The sequence below is a fragment of the Salvelinus sp. IW2-2015 genome, unplaced genomic scaffold (assembly GCF_002910315.2).
Source record: "Salvelinus sp. IW2-2015 unplaced genomic scaffold, ASM291031v2 Un_scaffold1469, whole genome shotgun sequence".
NCBI lineage: Eukaryota > Metazoa > Chordata > Actinopteri > Salmoniformes > Salmonidae > Salvelinus > Salvelinus sp. IW2-2015.
In genome coordinates, this window is record NW_019942927.1 from 202202 (window position 1) to 213420 (window position 11219).

Below are 11219 nucleotides of genomic sequence, written 5' to 3' on the forward strand. Positions count from 1 at the left end.
TTTATTTCCCAATTATGGAGACTACTGTTCTCTTGGAAACTTTCAACACTCTAGAAATAGTTTTATACCCTTCCCCAGATATATGCCTCGTCACAATCTCAGAGATCTACGGACAGTTCATTGGACTTCGTGGTATATTTTCTGCTCTGACATACACTGTCAACTGTGGGACCTTATATAGACAGGTGTGTTTCTTTGTAAATCATGTCCAAACAATTGAATTGGCCACAGGTGGACGACTCCAATCAAGTTGTTGTGACATTTCAAGGATGATCAAAGTAAATTAGATGCACCTGAGTTAAATTCAGAGTGTAATAKCAAAGGGGTGTGAATACGTAAGTAAATTAGATATTTCTGTACTTTAATTTTCAATACATTTGCAAAAAAATATCTATATAACATGCTTTCACTTTTTTCATTATGGGGTGTTGTGTGTAGATGAGTGAGAAAAAAAACAATATTTCATCCATTTTGAATTCAGGCTGTAACAACAKAAATGTGGAATAAGTCACGGTGTAACGATCTGGGTGTAGTGGGTGCGAAGTCAGGCGCAGGAAGCAGAGAGTTTAGTGGTAGTGCTAATTTAATGCACAAAACGGTGAACATAAGCCACCCCACAAAACACAGGGCGCACACAAAACGAATGCCCCAAAACCGGGGACTGCAACAGTCCAGCAAAACCCACAAAACACGAAACAGCTAGTAGGCCGGTGACGACGACCGCCGAGCGCCACCCGAACAGGAAGGGGAGCCACCTTCATTAGGAATTGTGACACACGGGCTATGAATACTTCCTGAATTTACTGAAAGTTTCTGTATATAAGATCCCTATGGGGATGCAGACAGAGATCACATTCTTGTCCACCCTGACAACAAGATAGAGATCTTATTGATGTTTCACAAAACTATAAATGTACAATGCTCAAAAATAGCATAATGAAACTTTAGAAAAGGAATTGAAGGCTGAGACGATAATGCAGAAGTAACTAAAGTATCGATGGTCGCTTCCTAAATGGCATACTATTCCCTACATAGTGCACTACTTTTGACCAGCCTTGGTGCCATTTGGGAAACAGAAAAGTGACATTAGCCAAGCCGTAATAATAAGGAACCTAGAACGTAGCATCAGAGAGCATTGTATAAAGTGAACAGCCCCGTCAATGTGTTTCCCTGTGCAGAAGACATCAATTTACAGTTTACCCTCTGAGCCCGTCGCCAAATACAACAGATCGTCCAAACACAGCACCATCAAAAACCAGACAGGAATATACAGCACCATCAAAAACCAATCAGGATTACACAGCACCATCAAAAACCAGTCAGGAATATACAGCACCATCAAAAAACAGACAGGATTATACAGCACCATCAAAAACCAGTCAGGATTATACAGCACCATCAAAAACCAGACAGGATTACACAGCACCATCAAAAACACAAAAAAATACAAAAATAGTGCCATATATACAGTAGGGCATAGCTTGTCATTTGGGACGCATCCAGAGTCCCTATCCCACAATGGTTATCAATGATAACAGTAAGCAGTAACTGTCTCCTTGTCATGAGAAGATTACTGATCATAAGACTACATAGCAGATTCTCAACGAAGAGAGTCAATAATATCACAGTAAAATGCAGGGGGCTCATATAGGGCATCTCTTGTTCAAGTACTGGCCTTGTTCAAGTATTGGCCTTGTTCAAATCAAATCAAGTATTGGCCTTTTTCAAGTACTGGCCTTGTTCAAATCAAATCAAGTACTAGCATTNTGGCCTTGTTCAAGTATTGGCCTTGTTCAAATCAAATCAAGTATTGGCCTTTTTCAAGTACTGGCCTTGTTCAAATCAAATCAAGTACTAGCATTTGCTTTGTTCAAATCAAATCAAGTGTTGGCCATGTTCAAGTATTGGCCTTGTTCAAATCAAATCAAGTATTGGCCTTGTTCAAATCAAATCAAGTACTGGCCTTTGCAATTATTGGCCTTGTTCAAATCAAATCAAGTATTGGCCTTGTTCAAGTATTGGCCTTGTTCAAATCAAATCAAGTATTATTCAAGTAATGAATAATCAGCGAGGGGCTCTATGCGTTCTATGTAAATAATGAACAACGTGGAAGGTGCGTTCCACAACGCGCTAGCGGAGTGAAACTGACCTTCCACGGATTTRCATTATKTTCCAGAGAACGGATAGAGCCCCTCGCTGATTATCCCTTTTATACCATGGCTATAATTTAACACATTGGCCGCTAAAAATGTGTTCATTTGCAGGTAGAAATGTGTTCAACATCCGCTGAAGTAGGTAGCACRTCTACTAGATAGCTACCGTAGTTGCCTTGGTAACAAAACAAACAGGACTTGCTAGTCTAGCTAACGAAACCATCAGTCCTAGCTTGCTCTTAYGAACATCTAATTGGAAAATGCCAATAATGTTCATTTCATTGTTCCCTCTATCCTTACCCAGTGTCCCAGTCCCTGAAAAGCATCCCCATAGCATGATGCTGCCACCACCATGCTTCACGGTAAAGACTCTGTTAGACGGGTAATGAGCTGTGCCTCGTTTTCTCCACACATAGCAATTTGCATTCAGGCCAAAGTGTCTTTTTTTTCTGTCTCATCAGACCAGATAAACTTGACTTTTTGCAACTGCTGTTATGTGCTTTTTTTGTTCTCTGGGGTGGCTTACGTCTGTCCGCTCTCCCATAAAGTCCAGTTTGGTGAAGTGCTGTAGACACTGTTGTCCTTCTGACAGGTTCACAGGTTCATCTCAGCCAAGGAGCTATATAGTTCGTCAGAGTGTCATTTGGGTTCTTGGTCACCTCCCCTGACCAAGGTCCTTCTTGCTCGGTTTCTCAGTTTGGTCGGACAGCCAGCTCTAGGCAGAATCTTGATAGTTCCATTTATTTATTTTTTCCCAATTATGGAGACTACTGTTCTCTTGAAACTTTCCAACACTCTAGAAAATAGTTTTATGATGGACTTTTGCTTTCAAAAAGCGGCTTAAACATAGAACATGTAAGAATGAACTGTAGCCATCCAGGTTTGAGAGTGTGTCTCCATGTAGACTAACATCCAGGATGAGGGAGTGCTGTTCCATTAGACTAAACATCCAGGATTGAGGAGTTGCTGTCTCCACTGTAGACTAAACTCCACGATAGGAGTGCGTGTCTGTCCATGTAGACTTAACATCCAGGATGAGGAGTGCGTCTCCATATGTAGACAACATCCAGGATGAGGAGTGCTGTCTCCATGTAGACTAACATCCAGGATGAAGGCAGTGCTGTCTCACATGTAAACTAACATCCAGATGAGGAGTGCTGTCTCCATGTAGACTAAATATCACCGATGAAGGAGTGCTGTCTCTATGTAGACTAAACATCCAGGATGAGGAGTGCTGTCTCCATGTAGAACTAACATCCAGGTTGAGGAGTGCTGTCTCCATGTAGACTAACATCCAGGGATGAGGAGTGCTGTCTCTATGTAGACTAACATCCAGGTTGAGGAGTGCTGTCTCCATGTAGACTAAACATCCAGTGTAGGAGTGCTGTCTCTAGTGTAGACTAAACATCCAGGTTGAGGAGTCGTGTCTCATGTTAGGTACAACAATTCCAGGATGAAACACTCTGCTCAACATGGATTGGTAAATAATGGTTAGACAGACAGACAGGAAGACAGAACGAAGACAAGACAGACAGACGACAAGAACAGACAGATAACAGACACAGACAGATATGGGTATTGATATGCCGTGTTTACAACGACTGTGTGGTGTGTGTGTGTGTGTGTGTGTGTGTGTGGCTGTGTGTGTGTGGTGTGTGTGGTGTGTGTGTTGTGTGGTGTGATGTGTGGTTGTTTGTGTGTATGTGATTTTGTTTGTTGTCAGAAATAGCTGTGGCTATTGCGTATCGGATGAGACAACGTCATCTTCCCACTGGTTAAGGCGAGGGCTTCAGGTTTACTACCCAACCAAAATATAAACCCTGCAGCAGTACTGGTAGCTCGTCTGCAAACCATGATCCGTTTGGAATCTTACCATGAGGTGCGAACATGAGTCGTACATATGAACTGGACTTCAGCGCGTCTTGGATATCTGCTCCCAAGGATGAACCAGCAAGACTTGTTGGAGGTCTTTACATTTTTTTTTTTAGGTCTTGGCTGATTTCTATTGATTTCCCCATGACGTCAAGCAAAGAGGCACTGAGTTTGAGAGGAGGCCTTGAAAATACAGCCACAGGTACCACCTCCAATGACTCAAATGATGTCAATTATCCTGATTCAGAAGCTTACCAAGCCATGACATCATTTTCTTGGAATTTTCCAAACTGTTAAAGGCACAGTAACTTTAGTGTCATGTAAACTTCTGACCCACGGGAATTGTGATTACAAGTGAATTATAAAGTGAAAATAATCTGTCGTAAACAATTGGTTGAAGAAAATGACTTGTGTCATGCACCAAAGGTAGATTGTCGCTAACCGACTTGCCAAACAATATAGTTTGTTCACAAAGAAAATGTGTGGAGTGGAGAAAAACTAGTTAATGACTCCAACCTAAGTGTTGGGAAACTGTTCTGACTCAACTTAGCTAGACAGTGTCCACCTCTCTCCTGAAGCTTAAGAGGTAGGCAGACAGGTAAAACACCATCAATGTATATTGTCAGAAGAGCTGTGTGTGATTTGATGATGGATGATATCTATTGTATACCAAAATATATGTTGTTGTGGAGGAGGCTGGAGGAGGGTCTGAGGGGGTTGTGTTGTCTGGGGGATCTGGGGGTTTCTGTGTCTGGGGGTCTGTGGGGATTGGTGGTTCCGGGGGGTTCGGTGTCTGGGGGTTCTGTGTCTGGGGGGTCTGGGGGGATTGTGTGTCTGGGGGGGTCTGTGTCTGGGGGATTGTTGTGTCTGGGGGGGTTCTGTGTCTGGGGGGATTGTGGTCTGGGGGGTTGTGTGTCTGGGTGTTCTGGGGGTGTCTGTGTCTGGGGGGGATTGTGTGTTCCTGTCTACCATACCTCCCTGTCTGCCTTCCTTCCTTCAGCTTCTCTCTATCTGCAACAGTATACCAGCGAGGCTCAGTTCAGTCGCTGTCTCCGCAGCCCACAAGAGACACAACCATGTATTCCCCTCAGTTCCCCACCAGCTCCCCTCGTCTCCCCTCGTCTCCCTCCAGCCTCACCTTAAAGCACTGTGACGTTTTGGGTTCACTTTCCCCTGGGCCCAATTTGTATTTATCTCAAGATTTTCAGAGAAGAAACCCACATACTGACTGGAATAATGTAATATACAGAGGAATTCAAAATCAGAGTCTGTCTGTCTAAATGTTGGACAGAGTTATATTGGGAGAGGAGAATGAGGGGAAGTGACCTGGCTGTCTGATACAGTATAGACATAACTCTGTTTGCGATGAAGGTTTTGAGACTCAATGAATACAGCCTATATGGCACCCTTTCCTTATATAGTGCCCTACTTTTAAACAGGACCCATAGGAGGTGACTAAACTGTGTGGAGTAACACTAGATTGTAAACTGTCATGGTCAAAACATATTGATACAACAGTAGCTAAGATGGGGAGAAGTCGGTCCATAATAAAGCGCTACTCTACCTTCTTCACAACACCATCAACAAGGCAGGWCCTACAGGCCCTGGTTTTGTCACACCTGGACTACTGTTCAGTCGTGTGGTCAGGTGCCACAAAGAGGGACCTCGGAAAATTACAATTGGCTCAGAACAGGGCAGCACAGCTGGTCCWTGGATGTACACAGAGAGCTAACRTTAATAATATGCATGTCAATCTCTCMTGGYTCAAAGTGGAGGAGAGATTGACTTCATCACTACCTGTTTTTGTAAGAGGTGTTGACATGCTGAATGTCCCGAGCTGTCTGTTTAAACTACTRGCACACAGCTCAGACACCCATGCATACTCCACACGACATGCCAACAAAGGTCTCTTAACAATCCCTTAATCCAGAACAGAATATGGGTGGAGCAGAGTACTATACAGAGCCATGACTACATAGAACTCTATTCCACATCAGGTAACCGATGTACACAGTAGAATCAGATTTTTAAAATTTTTTAAAATTAAAAATACACCTTATGGAACAGCGGGGACTGTGAAGAGACACACACTCAGGCACACGGATGTTGTATTGTAAATATGTGGTTGTGGAGTGGTGGCCTGAGCGAGCACACTGAATGTGTTGGGTAAGGTGTCATGAAACGTAATGTCATGTAATATTTTAAACTGTATGTAACTGGCTTATGTTGCTGGACCCTAGGAAGAGTTGCTGCTGCATTTGGCAGCAGCTAATGGGGATCCATAATAAATTCAAAATACAAATGTGGAACACGGACAAGGTGCTCAGAATGTACTGGAGAGGCATGTTGGCAGATAGGGAGATGGTATGGATGGACGAATACAGCCGGTCTGTTTAGAACTAAGTATAGTAATGGAGCACAGAAAGAATCTTGGAGGGGTTAATTAATCTAGAGACCCAGACTGACCTTTCTACAGGTCAACACACTGCTGAGGTATTTTTTTACCAATGACAGTCGGTGTCTACACTGACAAATGGGCTCTGGTAGTGCACTAGATAAAGAATAGGGCACATCAGCCTCGACGTCAGCCTCGACGTCAGCCTCGACATCATTCTCGACATCAGCCTTCGACGTCAGCCTGGACATCATTCTCGACATCAGCCTCGACATCATTCTCGACATCAGCCTTCGACGTCAGCCTGGACATCATTCTCGACATCAGCCTCGACATCAGCCTCGACATCAGCCTCGACATCAGCCTCCAGTTCCTCTAATCACCAGAACCCACCAGCAAATGATCACTACAAATGTTCTGTTCCCTCAAATAGTTCATTATAAAACTTTGCTAGTTCAGAAGACTACTAAACTACTAAACTACCAAACTACTGAAGATCTAGGTAGAAAAGTCATGGCAAGAATATAATAGCATAGGAAATATAGAATAGAATAGGAAATATAGAATAGAATAGCATAGGAAATATAGAACAGCATAGGAAATACAGAATAGAATAGCATAGGAAATATAGAACAGCATAGGAAAACCAGAAATAAATAGGATAGGAAATATAGAATAGAAATAGCATAGGGAAAATTACAGAATAGAATAGGGATAGGGAAAGCTTATAGAAATAGAAATAGAGCATAGGAAATTATAGAAATAGAAAGCATAGAAAAATAGAACAAGCATAGAAATTACAGAAAGGAATACAGATAGAATGTAGGAAATAGATAGAACAAGCATAGGAAATACGAAAGAATAGAATAGCATGGGATAAATGGAAATAGACAGCAGAATATAGAAATAATATCAAATGATAAGCAATAGAACGAATAGACACATAGAACAAATAGATAATGGAACATAATAGCAATAGAAACAGAAATAGAATAGAAATAGAATAGAAACAAGAAGATAATAGAACAGAATATATATATTTACAATGAAACAGTAATAGAATAGAAATAGAAACAAAATGAGAAAAACAAGGATATAAATAGAATGATAGAGCTAGTTATTATATTCTGTTCCATTATATTATATTGCAATATTATTCTATTAATTCTGTTCTATTTCTAATAAGTAGAACAAAAATAATAGACTAGAATAAAATAGAATATATGTATACAATAGAACAGAAAGAATAGAATAGAGCATAATAGAATAGAATAGAACAATAATAGAATGGATAGAATAGAACAGAAATAGAACAGAATAGAATAAAATAGAATGGAATAGAATAGAAAACAGAATAGAACAGAATTAGAGCATAATACAATAGAATTGAACAGAATAGAATAGAACATAATAGAATAGCATAGAATAGAATAGAGCATAATAGAATAGAATAGTAATAGAATATAGAGCATAATAGAGCATAATAAGAATAGAATAGAATAGGAGCATAACTAGAATAGAATATAATGTGAATAGAATAGAGCATAATAGAAAGAGCATAATAGAATAGAATAATTGAATAGAATAGAATAGAGACATAAATAGAATAGAATAGAATAGAATAGTAGAATAGAGAGCATAATAGAATAGAGCATAATAGAATAGAATAGAGCATAATATAGGAAGGACATATAATAGAATATCAGCATAATAGAATAAGAATAAAGGCAAATATAATAGAATAGAGCATAATAGAATAGATAGAATTAGAGCATAATAGAATAGAATAGAGCATAATAGAATAGAATAGAGCATAATAGAATAGAATAGAATAGAGCAGTAATAGAATGAAAGAATAGAGCATAATAGAATAGAATAGAATTGAATAGAATATAAATAGAATATAGCATAATAGAATAGAATAGAGCATATTATAATAGAATAGAGCATAATAGAAATAGAATAGAATGAGCATAATAGATTAGAATAGAGCATAATAGAATATGAATAGAAGGTATAGCTAAGAGAATAGAATAGAATAGAGCATAATAGAATAGAATAGAGCATAATAGAATAGAAGAGAACAGAATAGAAGTCAGGCTGACAGGGACGAGTTACTGTGTAGGAGTTATTTTCTTAATTTAGATAGGTATACAACAAGTTGATGCGATACCAACCCCTTAAAAATCCCCTTTTTAAATAAAAAACAGTAGCGCATCATACATTTCTGTAATGACAGGTGACTCATAGTAGCCAGCTGGGCGTGTACCCTATACACTGCGTGGCTTAGACTATAGCCTATACACTAAACGACATCAGAGAGCCTCAGGGAAAAAGAAGGACTTGTTCATTCCATCGGCGTCACCCCGCGCGCAGTGGCACAGCACAGGGCGGTGGCTGCGCAAGCAGAAGCCCGTTAGCGGGACGGGCGGGCTGCGCGGGGAGTTGGGGAATTTATGTGACGAAAATGCGATACTGCCTGCTACTTCATCCATCCATTGTTTCTCTCCTATCTGAAGTTACAGTGAGTAGGCTACATTATGAATGTGGACAGAAATGCCCCCCCCCCAAAAAAAAAAAATGAATAGCTAATTAAAGAATATTACATTTATAAATATGAACAATGACATTTAATCATTTAATTTAGGCTACCAATTAACGCAGCTCCAAATGTGGCTGAAATAAAAATATATATTTCAGATAAGATAGGCTATAATATACAAGCATGGTTTAAACTGTTACCAATAACCTCCACCTGCATTTCACCTTTTGAAAAACAGCTGCTCAGATCAGAGGATTAAAACGCGTATATTCTAGTCAAACACGACCCCAAGATATAGCCAACCTGCTGCCCCACCGCCCGCAGCACAAAACATACATCTATATAATGAACATCTCACATTTAGTTCACCAGCTTGTGAGCCTACTGTACCATTGGATAGTATAATTCATGTTTTCAGACATAGATGAAAATCACGTCTAATAGTGTCTCATTTGTCATTCGTATCAAATTCAATCTATTAATAATACATCAGTATGTTATAACAATATTATACGCTTATTGAGTGTATTAAATATCTATAAACGAATTTGATGTACACAAAATAGGTTACAACCCAATGTCTTTACATTGACCTTAACACACCCCATAACCTGTTAAGTAGCCTACTGTATGCTATACGTTGAAATCTAGCTGTTCCTTGCTGTGCACGCAAAAGACATGGGATACCATCCAAGTTGGTGTATCGTAACTTATGGCCACCACCACCACCAYCACCACCATTGTATCACGAAGATCATTCCGTGATGAAGAATATAGGTATTCGCATTTTTCCGCAGAACTTTACTACTGCGCTGTACCATCACCATGTTCCCTCACCATCGACAGCGCAATCCTACGTCCCAAAACACTCGAGCGACAAAACTGACCCATTCTCAAAACAGAAAATGACATATCTTCATGACTTCGACACACTTGATACAAGACGTGAGGGAGACTATTACTCGTACACCTCATGAAGTATGTTCACCACGCCCGGGTTTAGATGTAGACTACAGAGCTATAGAATAACCCAGGCTACTAAACATATGTATGCTTCCAGCGCATAGCCAGCCTACCTTTCGAGGCGATTCCASACAAGCTATACAGGAGGAACACCAAGTGCCGTTGGAGAATCATATTCTTAACGCTTCCTTCAGCAGCAAACTATGCTGGGTCTTCTGTTTTCGACTGGAGAAGCTCTCGGGTTTATCCAGGTGCGCTTGCAGTCTGAAAACTGAGAAGAATCTCATAGGCTCCTTAGTCTACGTAGGAACGGAACTCAGTTCTCCTGTCAAGGCAAAGTAAGTCAAGTCCCTCTGTACTTGGGCAGATCCTCGGGCTGTAGCAGTAGCCTATTGCCGTTTGTTAGAGTGTGCCTTTACACCGTACCACCGGGACTGTAGAGAGAGAGAGAGAGAGAGAGAACGAGAGATGCTTCTCTCCTCGCGCAGAGAAAGTGCAGCTTATTGCCTTTCTGTCGAGATGCAGAACGAGGGAGTGAGCAGAGTCCCGCCCACGCCTCTCTAACTGATAAAGGCGCTTCACCAATGGCAAACACCTAGACATTACTCTAGGGAGCTCCGGCAGCACGGTCAAATTCTCACAATCATTACCCCGGGCTGTTTCTAATGTGTGGTATATGCCTGTTTTAGACTCTTACACATTTTGTAATATTCTACAGTTATTCGGTTCAGTTAGTATAAGGTACAGTGCCTCGCTGGTTCAGCACGAGGTGGTGCTGAAAGGASACCACCAAACAGCTAGTCGTTATCCTCTTTGTAATGTGTTAGGACTGTTAGAGGCTCTGAAATGTAATATTCTACAGTGATTCTGTTCAGTTAGTAGTATAGGCTACAGTCCCTGGCAGGTGTAGTTAGTACACTGTTAAAATTAAGTGCTTTGTAAAAACCAAATCTAGTGGCAACTGAGCATACACCAACGCAAAGGAGACGAAATATTAACTTTGCTGGAGTATGTAAACACGTCATCCTGAGATGTTTTGAAACATGACATGGTGTGTGTAACACCTTGACAGGGACTGGGAGACCTACCTTAAAAGGTTCAAAACACTATGATGGGGTTTCACCTCCTGTCTAGTGAAGAGTTGATACCTTCTCGTTTGGTGACGTTTCTCTCTCTCTGTAGCTTTAAACACTATGATGGTGTTTTCACCTCCTGTCTAGTGAAGAGTAAGATACTCTCTCGTTTGGTGACGTTCTCTCTCTCTGTAGCTTCTAACACTATGATGGTGGTCTTC